Genomic DNA, 14,252 nt, shown 5'->3' on the forward strand with positions numbered 1-14,252 from the left:
GATTAATCAGATCCACATATTTCTAGATTTTCTATATAAATTATTACTAAATTCTAGGTAATAAATTTATATACAGAGATTATATATATTAACCCATTTCGTTTTAAAGTTATAAAGATTTGAAATTAAAAAAACCAACCGTGCACTATATTTAACATAGATGTAGCTGGGCGTGATAAGAGACCGCACACTCAGTGTCACACTGCAGACATGTGGCCCTGGGCTCCAAGGCTCCACGTGTGAGAAGCCTGTAAGGGCCTCTCCTACTCCAGGCCGCAGGGCTTCCCTTATCTTTTTGTACAGACTGGAGGTGGCCATGCAGCACTGGGGAGTCACTGCTGGCCCAGAAGTACACAGATGTCTGGGAGCAGTTGGCAGACTCCAGCGTCAGAGGGAAGTTCTCTGTGTATTTGGTCTGGAGATACTGTACCCTTCAGGCACATCTCCTTTCTCCGTGGCAGGAGGGATAACTGAGTAATGGATCAGCCTCAGCCCGTGTCCCGGGTCTTGTCGGTACCAACATGTATAATCATGGTTCAGATCCTGAGTACAATTAAGTGTCGCGCTCTGTCCTGTCCTCACGACCTGGAATCTGGGGTCCTGGGTGACACCAGCGTGGACCGCCCCTGTGGAGAAGGAGGACCGATGCTGCAGTCAGAGTGGACATGCTCAGTGCTGGCACCCCCAAGGGGACCCTGCCCCCCAGGACTCACCTGCCTGCAGGAGACAGAAGACCACACAGCCCAGGAGGCAGGGGCTCATGGCGGGGACGGGGCAGACGGAGGGCCCTCTGGTCTGAGTGTGGATGAGAGGGGAGAGGGACTCTCCAGGGAGTCCTTCTGAGATGTCACTGTCCCTGCCAGGCCCCAGAGCCAACCTGCCACTCAGGGGGCCACGCCCCTTCCCCCAGAGGCTCAAATCAGAAATGAACCTGAGAAAACAGTTCAGAACAGGGAGACCCATCCAGATCAATAGGCATAAGCCTTACAAGTTGTTGTAATATTTCTCTAAACAGTTTGCAACTTGATGTACTTTTTCTAGAGAGAATTCTTCATTCATACGTATATTACTTTTACCTGCATATTTCTGTAGTGTTGAATCTTTATGACTTTATGACTCATGAATCCCAAATACACCTTCAGGTGTCTAAGTAAGTGTTAGTTGATCAGTCATGTCTGACTCTTTGCGACCCCATGGACTGTATGTAGCCCACCAGGCTCCTCTGTCTATGGGATTCTCCACGCAATAATACTGCAGTGGGTTTCCATTTCCTCCTCCAGGGGATCTTCCAAACTCAGGGATCAAACCCAAGTCTCTAACATCTCCACATTGGCAGGCAGCATCATTACCACTAGCGCCACCTGGGAAAGTGTCTGTTTCTGCTTTCATTAATTAACCACAGTCCTGTTGGTGTCCTTCTACCTGCAATGATTCTTTCGGCATCTGGTTCCCCAACTGTAGGTCAGACTTATCCCCACTTGAGGAATCCTTTGGCTCTATTTCTTATCAATTCACCAATAGACAGGTCACCTGCCAGATGCATCTACATTCCCACCCTGTTCACTGGATGCAGTGCTTGCAGTTTCTGAAGTGAGAGGGGAAACAACAAGCAACACCACCTCAAGCTTGGGACTCGACTTTCTTTTTGGAGAGAAGCCAGTTGCCCAGCACCACAGATGACGTGGGCTTCTCTCAGATTGTGAGAGTGGGAAGGAAACTGCCTGCCAGTGCAGGAGACATAAGACATGCAGTTTTGATCCCTGGGTTGGGAAGATCTCCTGAAGGAGGACATGGCTACCCACTCCACTAGTCTTGCCTGGAGAATCCCATGGACAGAGGAACTTGACTGGCTACAGTCCGTGGGGTCACAAAGAGTCAAACACGACTGAAGTGACAGAGCCCTACCACACACACAAGCGGATGACATGTTGGCACAAAGGAACTTATATGTGGGAGGGATGCAGGGAGAGGTGGCCGACTCCAGGTTGAATAAAAAGGGCTCTGATTTTACGTGAGATGTGCATTCCGTGGGAATGCTTCCTTGGGAAGCGGGGATTGCATTAATGTGTAACAAATATCATAGAGCTCCTCAAAGTCTTATTTTGTTGTGCATCATTCCACACAGCAGGAACCCACACATGCTGCAGAGCTTTGCTCTCTGCAGATTCTCAATGGTATTTGAAAGTAGGGACCCTAAAACTTACGTAGCTATTCCTGGTTACAGGACTGTGGACCTGCAGTGACCTCCTGATGTGCTGGTTTTCCCAGAGCATGACCACACGTCACAGATCTGAGTGACGCATCATTCCTGGCAGGGGTCAGTTGGGGGCATGGTGAGGACCACAAGTGATAAGGTCAGATTCAAGTAGGATTCCTTGCTCTAACAGTTAAGAAATATGAGATCTGGGCAGGTCACTTTCCCTAAGATAAATGAGCAGATAAAATAAAACATACCTTGCAAAATCTTTGTGAACATTGAGACATGCCAGTAAAGAATGTCTAGGAAAGGCTGTCCACTGTACCAGCGCCTGGGTCCCGCTGGCTGGCAGTTCACGCCCTACAACCACTTCCTGAGCTGGAGCAGGGTGTTTTTGTACCAGAGGCACCTGATCATGCAGGGCTGTGTCTTTGCTGCTGGCACAGAGATACACGGCTGAGTCCGTCAGCTCCAAGAGGCTCAGGTTCATCTGAGAGTGAGAATCACTGAACTGTTCACCTGAGAATCGATCTGACATGTTTCCTTTCTCATTCACTCCCCTATTGTAATACTGAATGAGGAACTGGGGACCCTGGCCCAGGGCCTGTTGGTACCAGGATACATAGAACAGTGTCCAGATTCAGGGGAACATCTCAGAGTTGCTTGCTGCTTTCTTGATTTGATCAGGTATTTGGGGGTCTGGGTGACTCCAGAATCCACCAGGCCTGTTGGGGAGGAGACAAGGAAGCTGAGGGCAGAGGACAGAGGAAGCCTCCTGCTGCAGCCCTCATCTCCAGGCTTCTATCTCAGGGAGGCAAAGACATCTCACATGCTTCCACACTGTGTCCAGGACTCACCTGCTCCCAGGAGGCAGAAAGTCACAGAGCAGAGGAGCCTGGAGCCCATGGCAGCATCAGGAATTCAGGACTGCTGCTGGCTGGGGGCGGGGCTCCTGGGGTGAGTGGGGTAAGTGCTGAACTTCCTGTGTCCCTGATTGGAGCATTGCCTATGACATCACTGCTCTGTGTCTCTGCAGGCTGTTTCCTGATCCACTGGACCCCTTGGCAGGACCGAGGGCTGGCTCCTCTCTGCCATTCCCTGTCCTGACAACCCCTCAAAAAGGATGGGTGTGAGGTGAGCTTCATCCCCTGGTCCCATGTGTCCACAACACTCTTGTTCTGCTCTGTCTGACCCTGCCTGACACTCATGACCCAGCCCTCACCAAATACCCCAAGCTCTCACCTCCCCTTCCCGTGCTGCTCCAGGAGACGGCCCCCTGGGCACATCCTGAAACTCCAGGCATGACCCCTCCTCCTGAGCTGTGAGGAGTCTGTGCTGGCTCCACGTGTCCCAGGACCACTCAGGGAACTCAAACCTGCTCCCATGTGCAGGCATGTAGCCAAGGTTCCCTTAAGCTTCCTTCCCCAGGGTGACTCTCGGCCCCTCCCAGGGCACCCTGCTTACTATGGAAACACAGTGCCTCCTCGTGGCCAAAGGTCCATGGTCTTATGGATTTGCAGCCTCTCTTTGAATCAAGGTTTCAAAAACCCCACACCCGGAATACACACACACACACACACACACATCTATTCTACTGCCTTCCTAGCCTGGCCAATTAGGATTGATCTTCAAATGCACTCTTAGCCTCTGGAGGCAGAAAACTGTATGATCTGACCATTCTACTAAGAAGGAAATAATTGCTGCACCACTACAATGATGGTAGTTAGCTAAAGATGGAAAGATATGATCATAAAATAAATGCTCAGAGGATCTCAAGTGAATCTGCCTGCAAACATGTATTTATAACTACTTCTGAATAGTCACAGGCATATATTTTCAGATTTCCTATTTAACTTAAGCATTATCAAATTCTAGATAATACTTTTTTTTAATAAAAAGTTTTATAAATGTGGACTCAATTATTTCTGCACTTATAAAGCATGATATAATGGGGTAATGCAGGATGGATTTTGACTATGAGAGGATTTTAATGAGGGAGGTTAGGTGAGATGCTAAGGATGTTGGGGGCAGCGGTATAGAGAACACACAAAAACAGTCTGTCCTCCTTCAGGTGGGCTCAGCTGAGTTTTTGGATGATTTATAATTAACTAAAGTTTGTTTCTCTTTGATGACTCCATACATCTTGCTCAAAATAGACCACATAGAGAGGCCACTTTAAAAGCCCTCTGTGGCATGGGAAGGGACCTGACCCAGATGAGGGAGGAGCAGTGTGGCTGTGGTAGAGAGGGCCAGGGAGCTGATGCAGGGAGGTGGGGAGAGGAAGTCCTGCCTGCCTGGGAAAGGTGGACCAGAGCTGAGACCAGGTGAGAGCCAGGCTGGGGGAGAACCTCCAGAAAGACAGACAGGTTCTGCCTGAGTGAGACAAGAGTGTCTAGTTGTATCTAATTTAACAAAAACCTTCCCTCCTCGATCTCAGGCTCAAGTGATGAGATGACTAGGAGTCTGAGCTGGTTCACAGGGAGGATGTGAGGAAGCATCTTCCAGGTTCACAGGGAGGATGTAGAGGAAGGACAGAGCCCGACGGTGGACACATGGCCCCAAGGCCCAGGAGTGAGGCACAGGCCAACCTAGTCCACACACCCAGGGTCACGCTGCAGGCACGTGGTTTACAAACTCTGAGGCTTCTGATGCTGGAAGCCTGCACGTGGGCTGCCTGCCTTTTTGCACAGAGAGGAGGTGGCCGCGCAGCGCTGTGGAATAACTGCTGGCGCAGAGGTACACAGATGCCTGGGAGTGATTAGCGGGACTCCAGCGTGAGAGGGAAGTTCTCTGTGTTTGATCTGGAGACACTGAGCCCTTCGGGCACATCTCCTGGCTCGCTAGTGGGCGCGCCAGCTGAGTAATGGATCAGCCTCAGCCCATGTCCCAGGTCTTGTCGGTACCAGTACATATTATTATGACCTAGATTCTGAATACAATTAAGTGTCACGCTCGGTCCTGTCCTCACAACCTGGAATCTGGGGTCCTGGGTGACCCCAGCGTGGACCGCCCCTGTGGAGAAGGAGGACCGATGCTGCAGTCACAGCGGACATGCTCAGGGCTGGCACCCCCAAGGGGACCCTACCCCCAAGACTCACCTGCCTGCAGGAGACAGAAGACCACACAGCCCAGGAGGCAGGGGCTCATGGCGGGGGCGGGGCAGGCGGAGGGCCCTCTGGTCTGAGTGTGGATGAGAGGGGAGAGGGGCTCTCCAGGGAGTCCTTCTGAGATGTCACTGTCCCTGCCAGGCCCCAGAGCCGACCTGTCACTCAGGGGGCCACGCCCCTTCCCCCAGAGGCTCAAATCAAAGTTGATTCTAAATCAGTAGCTTAGAACAGGGAGATGCCTTGGACAGATTGCTTGGACATCATCTGGACAGATATAAGTCTTACAAAGTCGTTGCAAGCTTTCCTTAGAGTAATTTGCACCTTTATGTATATTTTACTCCAGAGATAATTCCTTAATTTGCATATTAGCTTATTTACGTACATATTTCTGTAGTTTTGAATCTCAGAGGAAATCCTTAGGGCTTCCTGCTGTCCTTTATGACCCCTGCATCCCAAATACTCCCTGAAGTGTTGTTTCTACTTTGCTCAATTGACCACAGTCCTGCTCCTGTCCTCTCACCTACAATGATTCTTTGGTGTCTGGTTCCTTAACTACAGTGCAGACTCATCACTATTTGAGGAATCATTTGACTCTATTTCTTCTCAGTTCATTAACAGCCAGGACACCTGCCAAATGCAGGCACAGCTGTTTCATGTTCGCCAAAGCATGTGCTTCCTGAGTCTGAGGGCACAGGGAGGGGAAGCACCAAGTGAAACCACCGCTGCCCTAAGACAGAACTTTCTTTGTGGCCAGAAGCTCGTTGCTCAACGTGGATTACACGTTCGCACAAAGGAACATACATACGAGAGGGATTTGGGGCGAGGTGCCGGACTCCAGAATACATCAAAAGTGCTCTGACTTTATGTGAGACATCCACTCCATGGGAATACTTCCTTGTGAAGCATGGCTGCCATTAATAAATTGATATCCTAGAGCCCTAAACTATATCTTGTTGCACAAACCCCACACTTCAAAGGACCCTGTACCTAGAGCAATGTTCTGATGTTGGGATCTTCAAATTCTCAATAGTCTTTGAAACATGGACCCTGAAAATTATGTACCAGATCCTGGTTACATGATTTTAGATGTTCCGTGACCTCCTGATGGTCGGTTTCCCTTTAGCATGACCATACGTCTAGTGTCTGGGTGACTCACCACTCCTGGGTCCTGGGACAGAAAGACACTGATGCTGAAGTGAGAAACAAAGGAGGAATCTCATGTCATAACCACAATGACCAGCCTTGAATCTGGGCCTGGCACACCCACGAGTGGTGCCATACATGTGCTCAGAACTTCGCTGGTCCAGGACACAGAAGGACATAGTAAAGGGGGGTCATACCCAGGCCAGGCCAGAAGAAAGTGGTCTTTCCAGCTCAAGGCCTGTGGCCTGAATCCTTGGGATCAAGTCATAGGAACCCTTCTCCCGGCATGGAATTATCATTCACTGAAACAACTACTGCTGGTGGTCTGGCCAGCCCAGGACCCAGTGTGTGAATCTGAAGCCTTGCTATGTTGTTTCTCATAGAATATTAACAAAAAATCATTTTATAGTGATTTCAGAAAAAGGGTTCATGAGAAAAAAAATCTATGAAACTGAGTAAATAAATTTTTCAAAAACAGCCTGTACCAGCTGGTGAGAACTTAGATGGTCATTTTATCAAACCATCAATCCCCGGTTAGGATTGTCCCTCACATGGAGATAGTGTCTCACATGGTTTCAAGCACTTTGTTAATTATAACACTTTCCAGGAGCACTTACTTGTCTTCCATGTTTAGCTCCAGGCTAAAAAGGAATTGTTTTGATTGGTAGAGATATTAAATTTTCACTAAAAAGATGCATGAGCAAAACAAATCTACAGCAACAGAAATCATATTGTTGGTTGTTAGGGAAGGAGAGAGTCCTGGGAAGGAGCCTGCAGGAATTTCTGGTGAGAAATGTTCTCTGTCTTAATGGGACAGATGTTTCATCAGCATATACATATATATTGAACAAACCATAGCTCTCTTCATTATACAGTGTGAATATACACCTGATCCTTGAACAACACAAGTTCTAACTGAGTGGGTCCGCTTGTGGGTGGATATTTTAATAAATACATACTAAGGTACTGAACAGCTGTGATTGGTTGAATCCATGCATGTGGAATCCCAGATACACCATTGAATGTGCAAGTGAAAGTTGCTCAGTCATGTCCGACTCTTTGAAATCCCATGGAGTATATAGTCCATGGAATTCTCCAGGCCAGAATATTGGAGTGGGTAGCCTTTCCCTTCTCCAGGGGATCTTCCCAACCCAGGTTTCCCGCATTGCAGGCAGATTCTTCACCAGCTGAGCCACAAGGGAAGCCCAAGAAACTGGAGTGGGTAGCCTATCCCTTCTCCAGCGGATCTTCCTGACCCAGGAATCGAACCGGGGTCTCCTGCATTGCAGGCAGATTCTTTACCAACTGGGCTGTCAGGGAAGCCCTCAGACTATAAGGTTGTAGGAGGCTAGGGACCCTAAAACCTACACTGTTTATAGGTAAACTGCAGTTCAAATATCAATAAAATTGATTGTAAAATATCTGAGGTGGGTTATATGTTACATGCTCTTTTTAATTTCATGAAATGAATCATTAGGCATAATCTTCCTTTCCCTGTGATTTCTGATATACTCAGTTAAAGGGTTTCAAGGCAAAACATGTCCATTTCTACCTTTGCACCTAGGAAATGGTAGAAGAGACTGTCAGAGGTTAGCAAAGGGAATCAAGAAATCCAGAGTCCTGTTACATGCCAGGGACTTCACGCTTATTAAATACTTGTGCAACCCAGGAAGATGGTGTGATGACTAATTGAACCTGTCACCTTGACTGTGTCAGAGACATTTAATTCAACTTTATTCTGGGTATTAAGTGAGAGTGGTTTTTGGAAGAGGTTAACATATAAATAGGTAGATTTTAACATTAGATTAGATTAACATTTTAAACAGATGACCTTCCATTCCACAGTCTTAGTGGGCCTAATCCAACCAGTGAAGATATGAATAGAACGAAAAGACTGATCCTTCCCCAGGTAAGAGAGAACTGTTCAGCTGATAGCCTTCAAACTGGACCATCAGTTCTTGGGCCTTTGAATTTAAACATCAGATCTCCCTGAACCTCTAGTATCACCAATCCAACCTGCAGATTTGGACTTGTCAGCTGTTACAGCTCCATGGAGCGAACTCCTTTAAAAGATGGGGAGCAGAGAACACAGGTGTTGAGGACAGCTTTGAGTCTGGTTCCTTGTCTGACAGTTAGGAAATATGAGATCTGGGCAAGTCACTTTCCATCAGATGTATAAACAGTTAAAATAATCTTTATCTCGCATGATCTTTGTGAGCATTAAAATGTACAAAGGAAAGAATGTCTGGGAAAGGCTATCAGCTCTACCTGGGTCTGGCTCTCGCTGGCTGGCAGCTGACACCCTGGCAACCACTTCCTAAGCTGGGGCAGGAGTGTTTTTGTACCAGAGGCATCTGATCATGCAGGGCTGTGTCTTGGCTGCTGGCACAGAGATACACGGCTGAGCCCGTCAGCTCCACGGGGGTCAAGCTCAGCTCAGAGCGAGCGTCACTGAACTGTTCTCCTGAGAACCGATCCGGGAGCTGTGCTTCTCCCCACACTTTCTGGTTGTAATACTGAACGAGGAACCGGGGGCCCTGGCCCAGGGCCTGCTGGTACCAGTACACAGAGCGGTGTCCAGATTCAGGGGAACATCTCAGAGTCGCTTGCTGCTTTCTTGATTTGATCAGGTACTTGGGGGTCTGGGTGACTCCAGAATCCACCAGGCCTGTTGGGGAGGAGACAAGAAAGCTGAGGGCAGAGCACAAGGTAAGCCTCCCGCTGCAGCCCTCATCGCCGGGCTTCTATCTCAGGGAGGCAAAGACATCTCAGAAGCTCCCCGATGTGTCCAGGACTCACCTGCTCCCAGGAGGCAGAGAGTCACACCGCAGAGGAGCCTGGCGCCCATGGCAGCATCAGGAACCCAAGACTGCTGCTGGCAGGGGGCGGGGCTCCTGGGGTGAGTGGGGTAAGTGCTGACCCTCCCGCTTCCCTGATTGGAGCATTGCCTATGACGTCACTGCTCTGTGTCTCTGCAGGCTGCCCTTGTCCCCTGGACCCCTTGGGAGGACCCGGGGCTGCATCCTCTGTGCGCTTCCCCGTCCTGCACAGCCACTCAGCAAAGGGTGGGTGTGAGGTGAGCACTGTCCCCATATGCCCATAACGTGGCTTTCTCTTCTCTTCCTGTCCCTCCCTGACACTCCTCACCCAGCCCTCACCAGCCACACTAATCCATCACCCACCGCTCCCCACGCTGCTCCAGGAGACGCCCCCTGGGCACATCCTGAGGATCCAGGCAGGTCCCCAGTCCCCTGGGCAGTGAGGAGTCTGTGCTGGGTCCATATGTCCTGGACCACTCAGGGAACTCAAACCTGTTTTCTGATGCAGGCATGTAGCCAAGGTTCCCCTAAGCTGCCCTCCCCAGGGTGACTCAACCCCTCCCAGCACATCCTGCTTACCATGGACCCACAGTGCCTCCTAGTGGCCAATGGTCCACAGTCTCAAGATCTGTGCCTTCTGTCTAAATCAAGGATGGAAATTCAGATTCTACATGGCTTTGGTAGTGACCACCTGTCTATGCAGGTGTGAGCCCGGCCCGCGCCTTCCCCAGGAGACCAGAGTCAGTCCCTGCTCCTTGGTGACCAGAGGAGATGCAACAAGACTCGGCGGGGTCTGCTACTCAGGCACTGGAGAAGTACAATACAGAGAGGGACATCACAGCCCACATCCAGGAGTTTGACAAGAAGGACAACCCCACCCGGCACTGCATCGTGCTGAGGAACTTCAGTCGTTGCATGACACACGAAACCAAAACCATCTGCTTCTGCCTGGGCCAAGTGGCCAGTCTCCTGTTCAAATCCCGGTAAAAGCATGCACTGTGCCACACACCCAATGATCCACCCAAAAACCTGGACTGCAGCCTAAACTCCAAATACCAGAGACTGAAGTCTTCAGCCCTGCCTAAGGGAACACCTCCATCTTTGAACCTTTATTGGGTTTTGTACAGGGCATTCTCTGTACTGGTTTGTTGTGGCTATAAAGCAAGCAAATAAATATAAATGTAAGCAAAACGGCTTACATTTGTATTTATTTTCTATTCCATACCTCTCTGCTGCATGTTTTTTTTTTTCTCTTCAAAATCCATTCCTTTAAAGAGAGAAGTCTGTTGGAGAAGGGTGCATTAATTACCATTTGTTCAAATAATCTAGAGTTGAAGGTGGCCTCTTTAGTTGATCTTGGGTAGGCTGGTGGGGGTGATTCCTTGAAGTTTCTGCGGGATGTAACAGACTAGCCTATTCAGCACTCTTGCGTTGCATTCTTGCCCATCCTGCTCCTGTTGTGCGTGGAAGAATACTACTCAGAAGTGCATGTTGAGAGAGGCATGGCAGAGAAACTACTGGACTGTTACTCCTAATCTGATAAGTACATTCCTTAAGTGCTCCTTTTGTGATAACAGCTATAGAGTGTTCTGGGCCTTAGGCCTCAAGAGATGATGAATGTGTCCTGGAACTCCTTTAAGCTTTCTACGGCTGAAAAATGGAAATAAGCTGGTGAGAAAGTTGGGCTAATGAGAAATCTGTTGGGCTCTAGACATTTCCCCTCCCCTGCCTTGGCCAGAGTGTGCTGTAAAGATCAAAGGTGGTCTTAAAGGGAAAAAGCCTTTGAGCAGTGGCCCTCCTTGTGATTCTAGTTAAGTCTACAGGAATTTAAACTTACAAGCCGGCTGCGCTGTGCTTTAACTAGCTGTGTTCACATATGAGTTGAATCTTTCATTAAAAGACAGAATTAAAAATAAAAAAAAGATATTCCCCACAACTCCACCTGCAACCCCTCTACACACAGACATACACAAAGGCACACAAATACACACCCTTCATCTACTGCCTTCCCAGCCTGACAAAATTAGGGTTGATCCTCAAATCCACTCTTATCCTCTGGAGGTAAAAGACTGTATGATCTGACATTTTTACTAAGAAGGAAGTAACTACTGTACCGCTACAATGACAGTAGTTAGCGAAGATGAAAATACATGACCATAAAATGAATACTCTGAAGATCTCAAGTGAATCCACCTGGAAGCATGTATTCCATAACTACTTCTGATTAATCAGATGCATATATTTCCAGATTTCCGATTGAAATTAAGCATTACCAAATTCTAGGTAATGCATTTTATAAAGAGATTTTGTATATATGGACTCATTTATTTCTGCACTTATAAAATCTTGATATAATGAGGTAATGGAGGATATATTTTGACTTTGAGAAGATTTTGATGAGGAAGGTGGGCCAACATGGCCTAGGTTAGGTGAGATGCTGAGGAAATCGGGGGACCGGGGGGAGAACACACAAAGACAGTCTGTCCTCCTTCAATGGACTCACATGAAGTTTTGGATGATTGATAATTAACTGAAGTTGGTTTCTCTTTGATGACTCCAGACAGTTTGCTCAAAGCAGACCACGTGGGCAGGCCACTTTAAAAACTCCCTTGTGATTTGGGAAGGGATGTGACCATAGCTCAGGTGGTAAAGAATCCACCTGCAATGCAGGAGACCATGGTTTGATTCCTGGGTCGGGAAGATTCGCTGGAGAAGGCATAGGCTACCCACTCCAGTATTCTTGGGCTTCCCTTGCGGCTCAGCTGGTAAAGAATCTGCCTGCAATGTGGGAGATCTGGGTTCAATCCTGGATTGGGAAGATCCCCTAGAGAAGGGAAAGGCTGCCCACTCCAGTGTTCTGGCCTGAAGAATTCCAGGGACTATACAGTCCATGGGGTCGCAAAGAGCTGGACACAACTGAGCGATGTTCACTTTCACTTTCATGACCCAGATGAGGGAGGAACATTGAGGCTAGAGTAGAGAGGGCCAGGAAGCTGATGCCAGGGAGGTAGGGAGAGGAATGACTTATTCTAAGTAAGAGAAGAGAGCACGTGAGAGCCAGGTTGGGGGAGAACCTTCCAGAGAGACAGCAATGAGCTGCCTGAGGTGAGACAGGAGGGCCTATTTTTATCTAACTTACCAACAACCTTTCCTCCTGGAGGTCTCAGGCTAAGGTGATGACTAGAAGTCAGAGCTGCGGAAACTCCTGGTTCACAGGAAGGATACAGAGAAAAGACAGCAGTGGATGGTGGACACATGTCCACAAGGCCTGGAGTGAGGTCTGGGCCAGCACAGACCACACACTCAGGGTCACACTGTAGGCACGTGGTCTGCAAAGCCCTGAGGCTCCTGGTGCTGGGAGCCTGCACGGGGCCCCCTGTCTTTTTGCACAGAGAGCAGGTGGCCGTGCAGCGCTGTGGAGTAACTGCTGGCGCAGAAGTACACAGATGTCTGGGAGCGGTTGGCAGACTCCAGCGTGAGAGGGAAGTTCTCTGTGTTTGGTCTGGAGACGCTGTACCCGTCGGGCACATCTCCTTGCTCCTTGGTGAAAGGGCCAGTTGAGTAATGGATCAGCCTCAGCCCGTGTCCCGGGTCTTGTCTGTACCAGAACATATTATTATGACCCAGATCCTGAGTACATTTCAGTGTCGCGCTCTGTCCTGTCCTCAAGACCTGGAATCTGGGGTCCTGGGTGACACCAGCGTGGACCGTCCCTGGGGAGAAGGAGGACCGATGCTGCAGTCACAGCGGACATGCTCAGTGCTGGCACCCCCATGGGGACCCTGCCCCCAGGACTCACCTGCCTGCAGGAGACAGAAGACCACACAGCCCAGGAGGCAGGGGCTCATGGCGGGGGCGGGGCCAGCGGAGGGCCCTCTGGTCTGAGTGTGGATGAGAGGGGAGAGGGGCTCTCCAGGGAGTCCTTCTGAGATGTCACTGTCCCTGCCAGGCCCCGGAGCCGACCTGTCACTCAGGGGGCCACGCCCCTTCCCCCAGAGGCTCAAATCAGAAATGAACCTGAGAGAACTGTTCACACAGGGAGACCCATCTAGCTCAATAGGCATAAGCCTCACAAGTTGTTGTAACCTGTAAACTGTTTGCAACTTTATGTATGCTTTGTTCCAGAAATAATTCTTCATTAAACTTATATTCGTCTTATTTATCCACATATTCATGTAGCCTTTTTAAAGTTATTTTTAATTGGAGTATGATTGCTTTATGAAGTGTGTTGGTTTCTGCTATACGCCAGGTGAATCAGCCATTAGTATGCGTATATCCCCTCTCTCTTGAACTCCCCTCCCTCCACCCCTGCACTTGACCCCTCTAGGCCCTCAGAAAGCACAGAGCTGAGCTCCCTGTGCAGGACAGCAGCTTCCCACTAGCTCTCTACTTTACACATGTAATGTGATTTCTTAGTTTTTATTCTTGGGGAAAAATCCTTATAGGCTTCTGCTGCCCTTTACGACTCTTGCATCCCACCTATGCCTTCAAGTGTCCATTTTCCTTTGCTTAGTTGACCGCAATTGTATATATTTTTTTTCCTTCCACTTGCTTTTTCTGGCATCTGGTTCCCCAACCCTGGGGCAGGCTCACCAACATTTGAGGAATCCTTTGAGTCTATTTCTTACCATTCGCTGATAGACTGGGCATCTGCTGAATGCGGCTACAGCTCCTACATGTTCACCAGAGCACATGCTGCCCTGTCTGAATGGGGGCAGCAGCGCACCTGTAACCCACCTTTCTTTGAGGAGAGTAGATGGTTGCTCAGCACCGTGGATGACCTGGGAGCGCAAAGGAATACAGATGCGGGACTGGGAGGAGGTGACAGACTCGGGCAAATGGAAACTGCTCCATTTTTATTTGAGACAGCCATTCCATGGAGGTAACTCCTTAAGTAGCATAGACGAAAGTGAAAGTGTTAGTCGCTCAGTCGTGTCTGACTCTGCAACCCCATGGACTAGATCTAGCCCACCAGACTCCTCTGTC

The 14,252-nt window shown here is 49.0% G+C and overlaps 1 long non-coding RNA gene across 1 annotated transcript; it reads left to right on the forward strand.

The window, feature by feature from the left end:
* Positions 1 to 8,714: 8,714 nt before the first annotated feature.
* On the forward strand, positions 8,715 to 13,428 carry LOC139033970 (uncharacterized). Its single transcript, XR_011486450.1, has 2 exons — positions 8,715 to 9,077; positions 9,201 to 13,428. It is a non-coding gene; the product is annotated as an uncharacterized lncRNA (long non-coding RNA).
* The last annotated feature ends 824 nt before the right edge of the window (positions 13,429 to 14,252 follow it).

This window comes from Odocoileus virginianus, chromosome 1 (genome assembly GCF_023699985.2).
Source record: "Odocoileus virginianus isolate 20LAN1187 ecotype Illinois chromosome 1, Ovbor_1.2, whole genome shotgun sequence".
Lineage (NCBI taxonomy): Eukaryota > Metazoa > Chordata > Mammalia > Artiodactyla > Cervidae > Odocoileus > Odocoileus virginianus.